This window comes from Sapajus apella, unplaced genomic scaffold (genome assembly GCF_009761245.1).
Source record: "Sapajus apella isolate SASKATOON/1434 unplaced genomic scaffold, GSC_monkey_1.0 scaffold63, whole genome shotgun sequence".
In the NCBI taxonomy this organism is placed as follows: domain Eukaryota; kingdom Metazoa; phylum Chordata; class Mammalia; order Primates; family Cebidae; genus Sapajus; species Sapajus apella.
The window spans coordinates 8900690-8917831 of NW_022437003.1; the positions used below are offsets into that span (position 1 = coordinate 8900690).

The 17142-nt window shown below is 44.0% G+C and overlaps 1 pseudogene; it reads right to left on the reverse strand.

Annotated features, from left to right (window-relative positions):
* Positions 1-12837: 12837 nt before the first annotated feature.
* LOC116529865 lies at positions 12838-12956 on the reverse strand (annotated as a pseudogene).
* Between the last annotated feature and the right edge of the window lie 4186 nt (positions 12957-17142).

Below are 17142 nucleotides of genomic sequence, written 5' to 3' on the forward strand. Positions count from 1 at the left end.
AGGCTGACAAGCCCCAGATCTGCTCTAGGGAAGCTGGAGACTCAGGAGAGCCAATGGTGTACGTTGCAGTCTGAGTCTGAAGGCCTGAGACCCAAAGAGCCAATGGGGCAGTTCCAGTTAAAAGGCTGGCAGGCTCAAGATCCAGGACTTGTTTCAGTTCAAGTCAAAAGGCAGGAAAAAGCCAATATCTCAATTTGAAGACCAGTAGGCAGAAGAAATTATCACTTAGCCAGGGAAGGATCAGCATTTTTTTTTTTTTTTTCCTATTCAGGCCTTCAACTGATTGCATGAGGGCCACCCACATTAGGCAGGGCAATCTGCTTTACTCAGTCTAATGATGCAATGTTAACCTCATCCAGAAATGCCCAGAATAGTGTTTAACAAAATATCTGGGCACCCCATGGCTCAGTCAAGTTGACACATAAAATTAACCATCACAAGCCTCAACCTGAAAATAACCAAAATGTCTATCAATAGAATAGATAGCTTACTTGTGGTACAGTCACACAATGAAATTGAAATAAAGATAATGGATGCAATTACCTGCACACGTGATACAAATGCATTTTACAAACGTTAGGTCCAATGAAGAAGCCAGACATGAAAGAGATCATATAGCATGATTCCATTTATATAAAGTGCAGACAGAAAAAACTAAAGCGTTAGAAGTCAGGACAGTTGTGGGTTTTTGTTTTTGCTTTTGTTTTTTGAGGAGAAGGGGAAGTTTTGAGGAAAGAGAATGTAGTCATTGGAAGGGGCACAAAGAGAAATTTGGGTGTGCTGGTAATATTTTTTACCTTGACCTTCATGGTTGTTCATTGGGACATTCAATTTGTTATAATTCGCTGAGTTGCATTCTTACAACTTGTGTATTTTCTGTATGGGCCATACTTTGATAAAAAGTTTTTAAAAACTTTATTAAAAGAGAGTGATTCAGGAGTGGTTTGAACCTTTTTAAAAACATGAACAACTATTACTTTTTCTAATTCAAGAAATAATCAGAAAAGCAAAGCCTCATCAAGTCATTATCATGACAATATTATAAAACGCAACTCAACATAGGCAAAACTATTCTTCAGTTGAATTTGCCTTTAATAAAACAGTTATTTAAAAGGTTCATTATGATACAAACTTAGAAGGCACAAAAAATGTTCAAGTGTATAAAGAACCATTTATCAAAGTATTACTGCTTTGCATAAACTCATGAACAAGTGATAGTCAAAAGATTATAACAATCTGAAAGTTAGATGAAACATTTATTATAACAGAGTGGCATGCACATATGTTTTACTAAAATATGTTCTTTCATTGTCATTTTATCTACAGCAAGTGTTCTCCAAATTAAACCAATTTAGAAACTATAAAAAAAAAATCTTGGCCAGGCGTGGTGGCTCAAGCCTGTAATCCCAGCACTTTGGGAGGCCGAGGCTGGTGGATCATGAGGTCAAGAGATTGAGACCATCCTGGTCAACATGGTGAAACCCCGTCTCTACTAAAAATACAAAAATTAGCTGGGCATGGTGGCGCGTGCCTGTAATCCCAGCTACTTAGGAGGCTGAGGCAGGAGAATTGCCTGAACCCAGGAGGCGGAGGTTGCGGTGAGCCGAGATCGGGCCATTGCACTCCAGCCTGGGTAACAAGAGCGAAACTCCGTCTCAAAAAAAAAAAAAAAAAAAAAAAAAACTTTAGGATGATAACAGTTAACAGAACTAACTTTAGTCAGCAGATATAGTCAGGTGGGAGAAATACTGGAAAATACCAGCTGCACAGATCACAATGGAAAACATCTTCATTTAAAAAATGATGTGTTATTTGGATCTAAAATTGTCTTTGCTTATTATTATGTTTTTATCTTCAACTTTTAAGTTTTAAGGGTATTTAATGTTGGAAATGTGTTTTTATTGTATCAAAACTTTTTTCAGAGATTGGAAAGAAAAAGAAAATGAACAAAACAAGCTTGGGTATATATGTGATGCATTTAAAAATCATTTGAAATCATTTTTTAAAAATCTGTATAAATGTAAAAGGGTACAAGTGTAATTTTGTTACATGGGTATATTATGTAGTGATGAAGTCTAGGCTTTCAGTGCAACCTTTCCCTGAATGATGTACACTGTACCCATTAAGTAATTTCTCATCCTCAACTCCCCACCCTCCCACCTTTCAGAGTCTCCAATGACTATATTTCCATCCTCTATGTCCCTCTGTAAACATTATTTAGCTCCCACTTATAAGTAAGAACACATGGTGTTTGACTTTCTGTTTCTGAGTCGTTTCACTTAAGATAATGTCCTCCAGTTCTATCCATGTTATTCCAAAAGACATGATTTCATTCTTTTTGATGGCTGTGTAGTACTCCATGGTATATGTATCTATATAAAACAAGTAGGACACTGAAAGTGAAATATATATATCACATTTTCTTTATCCAATCATCTGTTGATGGACACTTAGGTTGAGAGAGAAGGTATTATGCAGACCTGATTAACTTTTGTCTTTGTTATAATATTTAATGTAAAGAATATTTTATAGCAAAATTAATGGACAGTACAAGCGCTTCTTAAGCATATAATGTCCTGCTTGTTATATATTTTTTAATATTATCCCTGGGAATAAACAACCTTTTTCAGTGGCCACACTTCTCTGCCTTCTGTTTTTTGGTTTTGTTTTATTTTGAGACAGGGTCTCACTCTGTGGCCCACGCTGGAGTGCAATGGAATCGTCACGGCTAACCGTAGCTTCGACCTCCTGGACTCAAGTGATCCTCCCACCTCAGCCTCCTGGGTAGCTGAGACTACAGGTGCCTGCCACCACACTGGGCTGTTTTTTGTTTTTTTTAATCTTTGTGTAGACAGGGTTTCACCACATTGCCTTGGCTGGTCTGAAACTCCTGGGCTCAAGCAATCCCTCCCTCTGCCTCCCAAAGTGCTAGGATCACAGGCATGTACCACTGCACCCAGCCGCCCTTCTGTTCTTGAGTCTCTGTGAGATAAAACTGTTTGCTATGAAATAAAGGAGAGAGCTCTTTACTAAAGTTTTTGAAATAAAAAATTACCTAGCTGACCAAAGTAGGGCCATGAAGAAGAATTGGAGTGAGTGGGGCTGGTAGGAGCTCCCTGCAACACAGGTGACATCCGTGGGGCCGTAGCACACAGCCGTGGTTCTCGACCCGGCTTGCAGATTGGATCACCTGAAGCTGGCTGGGGCCTGGGCAACAGGATTTGTAAAACCTTGCCAGGGGATTCCATGTGCTGCCCAGGTGGAGAACCACTCTGCAGAGGTATCTTGTCAGAGGGAAGGTTGAGAACCACAAATTAGAATAGACGTATAAAGACACGTCTATTTCTATGAAGAAATCTCAAACATGTAGGCAGCAGTGCCTAAGAGACACAGGCTCATGACAAGGGCATGGGTGCCTTTTCAACAATTATACTGCAGTCTGTGGTTAAGCCTGTGATAAAAAGAAGCCAAGAGAAGTCCAGTGAAAGCAAAGATAAATCCCCTCAACACGAAGTGGAATGATCAGTGCTTAGAGAAAATAATCAAAGCGTACTTTTCAAATTATATTCTTAAAAACACTTTCATCTTAAAGGGTTTTAGATTTACTGCAAAATTGCGAAGATAGAGCTTGCACATGTTCCTTTCCCAGTTTCCTGTTATTAACATCTCAGTGTGGTCCCTTTGCCACACTCCATGAACTGACACTGATGCATTCACATGAGCTAAAGTCCATACTTGATTTAGATGTCCTTGGTTTATAATTACTGTCTGTTTTCGGTGCCAGGATGCTCTCCAGAATGCCACGTTTATGTTTCCTCACCATGCCTCCTTAGGCTCGTCAAGCCTATGACACTTCTTCTACTATTCTTGTTTTCCATGGCCTTGATGGTTTTCAAGAGTGCAGGCTAGGTATTTTGTAGGATGTCCCTCAGCTGGGGCCTATCTGATCTTTCCCCTCATGGTTATATGTGGTTATGAATTTTGGGGAGGAAGACCACAGAGGCGAAGTGCCATTTTCATTGCCTTATATCAAGGCTACATACGATCAACATGACTTATCACTGTTGACATTGACCTTGATCTCCTGGCTGAGGGATGTGGATCACATTTCTCTACTGCAAAATGACTCTTTTTCCCCCTTTCCACACTTTGGAAGGAAGGTAGTATGCACAGCTTCCACTTAAGAAGGGAGGAGTATCTACATCAATTAAGGAATGATACATAGTTCTGTTTGTAGCCACGAACCAAATGCACAGAACCTTTTCCCAATCCAGCCAGGGCCCGGGGCTGAGCTCAGACTTTTCAATATTCTCACTCCTCTGACTATCTCTGACTCAGACGCGCTGCTGTGGGTCCCATTGTTTCTGTCATCTTCCTTCTGCAGCCCCAGCATTTCTACCACAGGGCAAGGAGGAGAATCTGGGATTCAGAACCCAAAAATGAAAACACCGTAGAAAATGGTGGGAGGCACCACGCCACGGGGTGAACTATGTCCTTACCAGAATTCATGTGTTGAAGTTTTTAGGTCCCAGTACCTTTGAATGTGAGCTTATTTGGAAGTAGGGTTACTGACGGTGTAATTAGTCAAGATGAGGACATACTAGAGTAGAATGGGACCTCATTCCAATATAACCGGTGTCCTTATAAAAAGGGGAAATTCGGGCATAGAGACAAACACACAGGGAGAGTGCCATGGGAACATGAAGACAGAGCTCAGCATGATGTATCTAGAGGCTAAGGAATGCTAAAGATTGCTAGCAAACCAGCGAAGCTAGGAAGAGGCCTGGACAGATCCTTCCCTGGAGCCGTCAGAGGGGGTGTGGCCTGTGTCACCCTGGTTTTGGACTCTGGCCTCCTGAGCTGTGAGACAATAATAAATTTCTCTGTCTTTATTTCAGCCTTAATAATAATATAGCCAAAGGAGACTAATACTGACTCCAAAGACCTCCTCCCCATTACAAAGGGATATAAAATTTTTTTTTTTTTTTTTTTTTTTTTTTTTTTTTTTTTTTTTTGAGATGGAGTCTTGCTCTGTCACCCAGACTGGAGTGCAGTGGTGCAATCTCGAACCTCCACCTCCCGGGCTCAAGTGATTCTCGTGCTCCAGCCTCCTGAGTAGCTGGGATTATAGGCACATGCTACCATGCCCAACTAATTTTTTTTGTGCTTTTTATTTTTATTTTTTTCTTTTTAAGTAGAGATGGAGTTTCACCACGTTGGCCAGGCTGGTCTTGAACTCCTGACATCAAATGATCTACCCACCTCGGCTTCCCAAAGTGCTGGAATTACAGTCATAAGCCACTGTGCCCAGCCTCAAAGGGATATAAAACCTTTTAAAAAGCCCATTTAGTTCATCCCAGGGCCAAAGTCAATTCTGTGAACACTCGTTCATTACCTTATTCAATAGGTGTCTACTGAGAGCTCAGAACCCGTGAGAACCCTGATGAGCCATAGAGCCTAAAATGCCCAGCCATTAGCCTGGGGACAGAGACAATGCAGAGACAGGGTGGCATTTTATGTTATTTCCTGTAGCGCTTACATTTCAGATTCTGTATCTAAGTGTGGTTAATGTATTTCTCACTTGCATAGCATCAGGTAGAAGAAACTTGTAGAGCAGTGTCCCTGGAAAACAGACCCGAGACTGAGATTTGTTTAAGGAAGTGAATGCGCACAGAGGAATGAATGTTCTTAAGAACAAGACCTGTAGGAAAGCAAGGGAGAACTGGGCAGAAGCCAAACTGTGCTGTGGCTGCAGCAAAGATCTTAGCCCATCCCATGGGGAGCTCTGGAGCTGGGATGGCCCTTGAGAGATGTCTTGACTTGAGGCGAGGGGATGGGTCTTTATGCCCCTATATTGGCCAGTCGTTAAACGGAGAAAGTGCCCAGCAAAGGACACAACGTGGGCAGTCTGCTTCAGGCAAAGCTTAAGGAGAGACTCACCATGAGCTCTCCACAGCCAACACTCCCAGCAGCTGGAAGAGTGAGTGCTTCAGTCCTGAGTGGAATTCTGCATAATGCGCCACAGCATTCCTGTCAAAGGACACCCTTTTCTGGATGCAAAAATAAACATCTATTTGGTGAATATTTGTTAAGCACCTAGTGGAATTAGCAGACTAAAGGTAACTACATCAGCTCCTTGAACTGTCTTGCTGACAGACCATAAACACAGATAGGCAATGCGTAGGCTGGAAAAATCAGAATGGGGAATGTCAATTAACCCTAAGAAAGGTGGCACAGAATCACACAGGCCAGGAACAAGCACTGGGTGCATTAACTCCTAGATTTCACAGAAGCAAGTGGATGTGTTCTGTCTTTTGTCAGGAAAACCGGCCCTGAGAACAGTCATGAAATCGACATTGTTGGGCAAGCTCCTCTTTCTTTTGGGACCCACCCAGGCACCCGATCTTTTGTGAACTGTGCTGTGCTGCTCAGTGAGCCTAGGTTCCTCTGGAAGGTAACAGCCCAGAGCCGTGGCAGAAGGAACTTCTCCCCCATGGAATGAACTCCATGCCTGAAGAGTTACCCACACAGAGCTGCTGGTGGCTCCTGTCTCTAACTTACAGCCATCAAGGAAGACAGTGCCTTCTTTCTAGTTCCATGGAAACCCATTAGCCCTACACCAGGGCCAGCCTCTCCTTCCTGTCTAGAGGAGCTACCTAGAGCTGTCATAGCAAATTACTCCAAACCAGATGGCTTCAAACAACAGAAATGTACTCTCTCACAATCCTGGAGGCCAGAAGTCCAAAATCAAGGTGACAAGAGGGCCATGCTCTTTTCAAAGACTCTAGGGGAGAATCTTTTCTGTGCCTTTCTCCTAGCTGCTGGCGTTGGTGGAAGTCCTCGGCATTCCTTGGCTTGTGAATGTGCCACTCCGATGCCCGCCTTCATTGTTGCAAGGTGTTCTCCCTGACTCCATGTCTCTTCTCCTCTTCTAAGGACAATGATTATATTACTTAGGACCCACCCTACGTCAGCATGACCTTGTCCTAACTTGGTGATAATGGCAAAGGTCCTATTTCCAAATTTGGACACATTCACAAGTCCTAGGAATTAGGACTTCAACATATCTTTTGGGAGGACAGAACTTAACTCATACATTGTCTAAGGCTGTGATGACTACTCTAATTCACTAACATGTACCAGTAGGAGAAATCTTGACAATTTCCTCAGACCTTCTCAGCAGAATGTCTTCATTTTAATACTTTAGCAAAAAATTGAAATCCTGTGGCTCAGTTTCTGAGACCTGTTGTATAAATAGGCATTGGGAATAAACTTTTTGCAGGTAATAGGGCCAAGATTAGCCCAGGTGAAACAAAAGGAAAGGTATTTTGAGATGCCTGGGGTCTCAGTGGGGGTCTCTCCAATAAAAGGTACCAGCTTCACCTGTTCTTGGGCAAATTCCATTTACTAATTTTACTGGTTGAACAGATTAGACCAAGATGTGACCTTGATTCAGAACTACCATTCCTAGACAACAAGCCTAACTCTCACTGGCCTTGTCACAAACAGGAAACCACTCAGAGAGGCCGGGGCAAAACCCATCCTGGCCACTGAATCAACCAAGCCATGGATCTTCTGATGAGATCATCATATGATGAAGAATCCCATCCTATCCTCAGCAGTCTAACTTTAAGATTGTCACATCTTTATGTTTTTAGACAGAAATGATGATGAGCTGCTCCAGCCAAGCATGCCTTAATAAGAACCACTGTGAGATGACACTAGAGGTTGATGAGGGGTACTGTCGATTTCAGAAAAATGAAAATGTGAAACAGAGCAGGGACTCCCCTCTTAGGGACCTGCGTCCACCCGCAAGCATGGAAAGGAAGGAAAATCTTGAGTTTCTTCAAGTGAAATTCTAGTTACCTAGCTAGCCCAGAGAAGTAAATAAGCAACTTGGTAAGCAAGAAGGTAATCATAGCCTAAAACAAGGCCACGGAAGCTAGAATCATGGATGTTTGATTTTCCTATAGAAACTAAAGATAACATCTTAGCACATGTCTCCAGAGTTGCTTTTCAGAAACTTGACCCCCCACCAAAGGGATCTGCCCACTGCAGACCTCAGATAAGGGGAAACTAGGGACTGAACTCTGAGCCCCATTCCTTGTTCTAAATTTCTTCCTGAGGGGCCTGGAGAAAGTCACCCTCGTGAGCAGGAGTGAGCATTCTTTTCCACTGACCCCAAATTTTTCAACAAAGCTTTTACAACTCAGAAAATCCTTGAATCTACCTATAACATGTAACCACCCCCCAAAATGTCTCACCCCTTTAGGCCAAAACCAAGGAGTAAGCTCCATGTATTGATTTATAATTGTGCCTGTAACTTCTGCTGTCCTGAAACGTGCCCCTAACCTGGAGGCCGTCAGGGAGGTCAGGATGTAAGCAATAGCCCCACAGTCCTTCTTGCATGGTGCCCAATAAACAAACGCCTTTCTTTCTCCCACTGCAAAACTTGGTGTGGATATCTGCTCTTACTGAACCAGGCAAGCAGACCCTGGTTTAGTTCTAAAACAAAAGGACTCACATTTATATTTTGTGAATGAAACACTGAGGAAGAGAAAATAAATGACTTGTTTCAAATTTGATTTCACATGTAATTTCAGACCTGCTTAACTGCTGCCTGCAAAGCTTTCAAAGAGATGAAAGTATGGAAGAGCTCTAGCCTAAAGCCCAGCAATAACCATGGCGAGTCCAGGAACAAACCCATCAGCCGTGTCAGAGCCCATTGAAGATGAGATGTCTTCCAATTGTGGCGAGGTTCATAACGGTCTTAAAAACCAAAACACAGCAAAAAACAAAGACCACAGAGAAAGGACGGTGGCAGGGCAAGCTGTGAACTATTGCTGTTCAGAAACCACCTGAAGGTTAACCAGGGTTGGAGCCTAATTCCATCTCCCATAAAGTGGAGATGCTTCAGCCTTTCCGAGGAGCAGTGGAGTGTAATGGCCAGATCAAAAATCCCAGTTTTAAAACTGCCTAGACCTTGGGCAAAGAAATTACTTAATATCTCAGAACCTAGCTCTCTCATCTATAAGATGAAATTATTAATAATATGTATCCTCAGAGGATTGCAGTGAGAATTAAATGGGGGTACAATATGCTAAGTGTTTGCTGTTATGTATATAGCACGTGCTAGGTATGCAATTCCGTTCCCGCCATGTGTAAGTTAAAGCACCTCTGAATTAGAAATGTTTGTATCTGTTGCATCTTTAATGCAGCTCGTTGCCATGTTTACCACCTGGACACACACTTGCCTTGTCCAGTACGATTCACTCAAGCACCGTGGATCTGAGATTATTACATATTACTAGTTAAATCTAGAAGTAAATGGAGGCTCATCACCAATGCGTGCTGGAATTCTCATATTCCTCAGCTTATGAATAAAAATGTAGCACAGCTCCAGAAGACTTAACCCCATTCCAGAAATGAATGCATGCCATGTGACAAGGTCAGAGCAATATGGTTTCACATAGGTAAATGTCAATCCTAATGAAAACAAGTAAATAAAGAAAGAAAATATCTTGTGTTCTTATTGTTTTCCCTTTTGTGTTGCAGTTCAAAATTTTTCAAGAGTCTTCTGACTCAGGTGACTTAGGGTAGAAGAGAGAACTCAGACAGCCCCAAGAGGACATAGAGGAGAAAGCCTTGTGCCCTTGTGAGGCACTGGCCACCAAAATATTTAGTAACTAACTTGGTGCTTTTAGGGGGAAGTTTGGGATTATGTCTGAAGAAAGCAGCAGAGGAGATTTGCATTAAATAGGATGCTGGCACTGAAATCTGGGGACTCTCCTCTAGTTCTTAAGGTTTAGAATTACCCAGTAGGGCTTTCCTTCCCACCTAACTTAAAAGACTCATTGCATAGCCTGATTTTGAAAATTCTTTCACATTTAATCATCTAGGAGTCAGGGCCTCTACAGCAGATCAGAACATTTGCAGGAAGTTAACTCGATCATTTCCTGTTCATTTTTTGATTCTGCAGTGAAGACTTTTGTTTCCGTAGCTTTTCCTGATGTTGGCAGCCCTTACACACACACACACACACACACACACACACACACACACAGAGGGAGGGAGGGGGAAGGGGGAGAGGGGAAGGGGAAGGGGAAGGGGGAGGGGAAGGGGGAGAAAGATTGCAGTGAGAGAGAGAGAGAGAGAGAGAGAGAGAGAGAGAGAGAGAGAGAGACTGACTTTAACCCCTTCCTCACTTACTTGGAGCAGTTGTTCTCAATCTTGGCTACACCTTTGCATCACTAGATGATTGAAAATCAGCTGTTAAAATATCCTGATTTCCAGGTCACATTCCAGACCAATTAAATGAGAGTCTCTAGAGGTGAGATCCAGGCGTTGATATTTTTTAAAGCTCATGGATGACTCCATGTGCAGGCAAGGTTGAAATCCTAGTAGACTATAGCACAGGGAACAGCTGCCCTGCCTGGGCTTAGGCATCATCAATTACCAGTCCTTAGAGCACAGGAGCCCTTTTTGGTTCTCCAGAACTCCTGTTATGGGGCCAGAACGTCTTGGGTGGACACACAGTGGATCTATTATCCACTTGGACTGCCATAACAGATAGCACAGACTGGATGACAACACAAATGTACTTACTCAGAATTCCATAAGTTTGAGATCAAGGTACCAGCATGATGAGTTTCTGATAGGGGTCCTTTCCTGCTTTATAGACGGACACCTCACCTTGTCTGACGTCTCATAGGTTTTCTTATGGGACCTATCAGATCAGGGTCCCACTCTTATGACCTCATTTAACCTTAATCACTTCCTTAGAGGTCCCTTTATTTATTTATTGAGACGGAGTCCCACTCTGTCACCCAGGCTGGAGTGTGGTGGTACAATCTCGGCTCACTGCACCCTCCGCCTCCCAGGTTCAAGCAATTCTCCTGCCTCAGCTTCCTGAGTAGCTGGGACTACGGGTGCGCACCAGCACAACCAGCTAATTATTTTGCATTTTTAGTAGAGACAGGGCTTCACCGTGTTAACCAGGATGGTCTCAATCTCTTGACCTCGTGATTCACCCACCTTGGCCTCCCAAAGTGCTGGAACTACAGGCGTGAGCCACCATTTTTAAAGGCAGCCGTGCTGGGAGTTAGGATTTTAATATGTGAATCTGGAAGACACAAACAATCAGTCCCTAACAGTAGCCATAGCCCCAACAGAATCTCCAGCCACTCAGGTTTATGCAGGTGGCATATGTTCCTGCTATCCATAGAGTGGCTAATGACCAGCAGCGCTTGTGTTCTCTGCGAGCTTGTTAGAAATGCAGAATGTTGGCCCCCAGTCCAGCCAGATCCACTGTACCAGAATCTGCATTTTCATATGATCCCCGTATGATTAGCATATGCATTAATGCGTGAGAAGCACTGCAATGGCCTTTCTTCAGTCCTGGCACCTCTTCTGATTCTCAGAAACTTTAGTAGATTAGTCTGCTGAATAGCCAGACCTGTTTCCTGGGTCTCAGAGAAGGGCCCAAGCTTTCTCAGCTTGTGGGCAATGGAAGATAAATCTCCTGGCTGCCCAGGCATAAAGGCTCATGCCTGTAATCCCAGCATTTTGGGAGGCCAAGACAGGAGGATCACTTGAGCCCAGGAGTTCAAGGCCAGCATGGACAACATAGCGAGACCCCATCTCTACAAAACATAAAAAATTAGCTGGGCATGGTGTGAACCTGCAGTGGCAGGTACTTGGGAGGCCAAGGCAAGAGGATAGCTTGAGTCCTGGAGGTCAAAGCTGCAGTGAGCCTTGATCGCACCACCGTGCTCAGCCTGAGTGACAGAGCCAGACCCTGTCTCAAACAAATGAACAATTAAACAAAAAACCATCTTAGCTATTGAATGTGAGGATTCAAGATGCAAAGTCTGGAGCGACTCTATTGCTGTCCGCTCAATGCTCCTCTTCTTTTTGCAGATTACCACCCTCCTCCCCTTTCCTTTATCCTTTGAGGATTTATTCCATGAAAAAACAATTAAAATTAACTTTGAGCTAGCTGCAGCAAGAACTCCTGATAAATATTACCCTTCAGTCCACTCCCACTGGTTGAGCAACAGGCTGGTACCTTAGGGGCTCCTTCCTTTCAGGACCCAAGAGGGCATGGAAAGGGCAGAGGGGAGATGAGGGTGGAACTGTTGTACTCACAGCCCCGCATGCTCCAAGGATGAATCTGCAGTGACGGAGACAGTCACTGGGTCCTGGGGTGGGTGTGGTCAGTAGGAGAACGGAGCTAAGGAGTCATCCACACCTGTCTGTCACAACCATTGCCCCAGTACAGGTGCCAAGCAGCTTAAATCCCTTTAGTAATTCAGTGTTTGTCAGTAATGAATTCTTGGAGATGACTGGACAGTTAACACTAATGTCATTTGGGGGAAACCCAGGAAGACCCACTCACACACCAAAAGTCATCCATCTAGGGTGGATATCCCAAATCCTACCATTAGCATCTCCTCTCCTTCCTTTGAAATTTAAAAGCGTGGAGAAGGGTGAATCCCTTAAGGTAAATACAAATTTTAGGGTGTTTCCTCTGTGACAGAAAAAAGGGATGGGAGCAACTTGGATTTTTTTTTTTTTTTTTGAGATAGAGTCTCACTCTGTCACCTCAGCTTATGGCGACCTCCACCTCCTGGGTTCAATTGAGTCTCCTGCCTCAGACTCCCAAGTAGCTGGGATTACAGGCACACGACACCATGCATGTTTAATTTTTTTGCATTTTTAGTAGAGATGCGGTTTCACCAGGTTGTTCAGGCTGATCTCAAACTCCTGACTGCAGGTGATCTGCTTGCCTCTGCCTCCCAAAGTGCTGGGATTACAGGTGTGAGCTACCATGCCCAGCCCCTACAGCACCTGGTATTCCCAGGTGGTCTCCCATCCAAGTACTAACGAGGCACAACCCTACTTAGCTTCTGAGATCAGACGAGGTCAGGTGTGTTCAGGGTGGTATGGCCGTAGACGGAATTCTTGAAACAAGGTCTGGGTGGGAGGCGGGGAGACAGGAAGATCCCAAAGACAAAGTTCCCCTGCCATAGAACATTGCCTGTGACTGCATCAAGATCTGCATTTGGGTTCTCAAGGAGGCCACCTCCCAGAGAGTAAGTACCTGCATCTCACGAGGACTCCATTCCAGCCTTGGTTTGCTCCAGACCACCCGTACTTTTTAGAAGTTTTGGCCAATTCTCTTCTCCATCGCCATACTCCCTATACCTACAGACTGCTCCAAGCCACCCCTAGGAGATACAGTGTTTGTAAAGTCAAACTGCTGGGTAGGACCTGCCTTACCAGGGCAAATTATATCCTGTAGACATACATGTGTTTGCATACACATACACAGTTTTGTCCAAATTATTTTTTTAATTGCATTAAGGGCAGTCTCAAAGGGAAAAATGATCACAGAAGGGCAGCAGGTAGCCAGAAAGGTATGTGTTTCGTATTACATGGCCTTGCGGTACAGTGCCCCATTATTGAAAAAGAAGGGGAATTCCTACATTAGACTTACTTTTGACTCCTAAGCAAGAGAAGTGTGAATGCATAACCTTGAGACAATGAGCTCACACCTCCTTAGATTTTATTTATCTCAGACAAAAAAAGGGAAACAATGAATTTCATTCAGAACAACAATGGATCTGATTCAATAGCTTGAGAAGGGAACATTTCAGAAGAGCAGAGGTTCATGGGACCTCCCAAGGACACAGAGGACATTTAAGCTCTCATCAGAGTCACAGGGAGCAAGAGGGGTGTAGCCTACTGCTGGGTGCATACAGCACAACACTAGTGAATAACAGAGAGAAAGCAGGATTACTCTATATTCACTTTCTATTTTCTCTACCAAGGGAAATAAACTTCAAAGCAGAAAGGATGAGGTGAGCATTGTTAAGAAAAAATAGATCACAAGATAGTAGGAGTATTTTAGCCTTAAAGCCTTCAAATCCTCAGCTTTGTGTGGGCCTCTTAACTCAGCTGGAACTACATTTCCCAGAATCCCCTGCCCTGCACGGTTCTGGGCAAGGGCCCTGGCAAAGAGACATTTGCACCACAGTTGGAAGCAGAAAGAGAGGCAGCAGCCAGGTTCTTTTCCCACACTGAAGGTGGGAGCAGGATCACCAGGGCAGCAGAGGCATGTCACTGGTCTGCCGGATCACGATGTGGGCCTGCAGAAGCAGCCAGACGTCCACTCCTCCAACTCTCAGACCCAGCCACGGCATGGTTAGGTCCATGAGCCAAAGGGGTCAGATTTGGAGACAGTGCCAGGCAGAACAGGGCTCCAGTCTGTCCTCAGTTCCCCTGCTCTGCATCTGCCTCGCCACCCTGACCTGCCGCCCTGCAGAATTCAGATGCCAACACCTGAAGAACAAGGGTCAGCAAGTGCCTGAAGTCAAATCCCCGAAATGAATTCTTGATTCCACCTAGTATTTGTTTCAGTTTGAACCCCAATGGATATAGATTATAACCCAAGGAACCAGAGAAGCTGCAATTGTAGTGATGAACTTCTTTTGATTTTATTTTGGAAATGAACTCAGCATAGAAGAGATGAGCATGTGTACAACTTTCCAAACTCAAGGGAAGTGGATTCAGAAAACTACTTTTTTTGATGGGTCAGTGAGAAAACAAGTCTGTCGACTATTTAGAGGTTTATTCTGAGCGAATATGAGTAACCATGGCCTGGAGAACAGTATCAACAGTTTCTGAGAAAGTATGCCTGAGGTGGTCAGGTTACAGTTTGGTTTTTTATGTTTTGGGGATATGGGAATTGTAGGTAGAATCATAAATCAATGCATTAAAGGTGTACATAGGTTCACCCTAAAGAGGCAGGGTGTTTTGAAGGTGAAGTGGGGCTGACAGGTCATAAGTGGATTCAAAGATTTTCTGATTGGCACTTGGTTGAAACAGTTAAGCTCTGTAAAGCCTTGAGGTCAGTAGAAAGAATGCTTGAGTTCTAAGGGGAGTCGTGGAGATCAAGGTTCTTGATGTAGGTGAAGCCTCCAGGTAACTGCCTTCAGAGAGAATAAGAGGTAAAGTCTCCTTTTGGACCTTTAAAGATGACAGATTCTTAATCTCCTCTAGATCTGGGAAAGGCCGGACTGTATTAAGGAAGATTCTCTGCAGTTGCAAATTTCCCCCACAAAAGATGGCTTCGCAGTGTCATTTCAAAATAGGTCAAAGAAATAGTAAATAGTAGTAAAATATTTTTATTTCCTTCAGTGTCTGCTATCTGCCACGTGATGCTATACCAGAGTCAGGTTGCAATTTGGAATTGTATTGCCGCAGAGTCTGTTGTGTCAGTCTTATGATGTCTGTTTTAATGTTAATGCTGGTCAGTTGTGCCTAAACTCCTAAGGAGAGGGAGTATGAGGAGGCGTGTCCAACCTCCTTTTCCATCATGGCCAGGAATTCGATTTTCAGACTTCTCTGGGATCCCTTGGGTCCAGAGGGGGATTCACAGTCGGTTAGAGGGCTTAGGATTTCATTTTTGTTTTATAGATTTTAGTCCCCCCAAATTCTCAAATAGAATTTAAACTTGTGGATTATGGTCAAGGGAAAAAATGAACATGATAATTAGACACAAACATGGATTTATTACAGATAAATTTTGTATAACTCAGCCAGGCGCAGTGGCTCATGCCTGTAATCCCAGCACTTTGGGAGGCCGAGGCGGTGGATCACCTGAGGTCAGGAGTTCGAGACCAGACTGGCCAACATGCGAAACCCCGTCTCTACTTTAAATACAAAAATTAGCCAGGCATGGTGGCACGTGCCTGTAATCCCAGCTACTAGGTGGGCTGAGGCAAGAGGATCGCTTGAACCTGGGAGGCAGAGGTTGAAGGGAACCAAGATCGTGCCACTGCACTCCAGCCTGAGCAACAGAGTGAGACACCATCTCAAAAAAAAAATTTGTCAAACTCAGTTGATTTGGGGTAAGAGTGTTAAGATAGTATAGCAGAAGAATGAGATAGTTATTACTACAACCATGATACCCACAAGGAATTTGACAAAAATTTTCTCACATGCTTCTTAAATATAGACTGGATTCTAGTTAAGTAAAATATATAGCATGATGTGAGAGCAAGCTGCCAGTTGCTCAGGGTGACATCTGTTATCTTCTACTTCCTTCATAACAGAATCCCAATGTTTTTAAGTCTTCCTAAAAGGAAGGGGTTCCATTGAAATCGCCTTTACAAAAATTGTGACAGTGAGGAAATTATGGCAGTGGGGGAGGTCCAACCTAGCCAACCCCCGTCTTCCCCTTTGCCTTCAGGCTGCCCTTAGTTACTCCTGGGCTTAGGCCAAGCTAACTGTGGGGGACATTTAGTTTATGGTTTAAATGATAATATCCCTTCCCCAAAATTCAACTGCCCTTGTAAAGCTAGTGAGAGACCACCAGCCTAGGAGGATAGAGGAGCCTGAATTCTGCTAAGGGGTGGACATGAATGGTTGCCAGCCATTATTCTGGAGGTGACAGGCTATGCAACTTCTGCTATTATTCCTGGAGATAACATCGCTATGGTGGCACTTAAGACTGGCCCTTTGAGATATCTTTTCAGGTTTTTTGTGCATGTGGCAATTGTTGGCTCCACCTGGATCCACTACCACTCCTGTGGCCCCATCAGAAGTGACTGAATGCACAGGAGGACTGTTAGGCTTTTAGTTTTGGGGGTGAGGCGAACGCCTAAGTAGACTACTGAAGTGACTGATAACTGTGCTTTAGAGGGAGATATCCGGTACCCCTTGGATCCAAGAAAGTTAAGGAGAGTGGCAGTATGTTGAGACAGAGAGAAGGAGGGGCTTTTTTCTCAAGTTTTTACAGGCCCGCATAAGAGAAATTTCCAGGGTGGCCGTTAACCGGATGATGCTTCACCCCTATATCCGACTCCCAATCGAGGCACCAGCCAACTGGCTCCTTCCCCCCACTTCGCCCCTGTTCAGCAGGAAGTAGCCAGAAAGAAGCAGCGTCCTATATATCATCAAAAAGGTCGGAATGTAATGCCGGTTGCCTCCCCGGGAGTTCAGACACGCCCATCTTCCTCCCCGCTTGAAACTTACATTATCAGAATATGCCCATCACCTAACCCCACCCTTGGAAATCCCCTCTGCACTCAGCACTTAGCCCGCTCACTGGAACTCCCACCTACCTACCAATAGCAC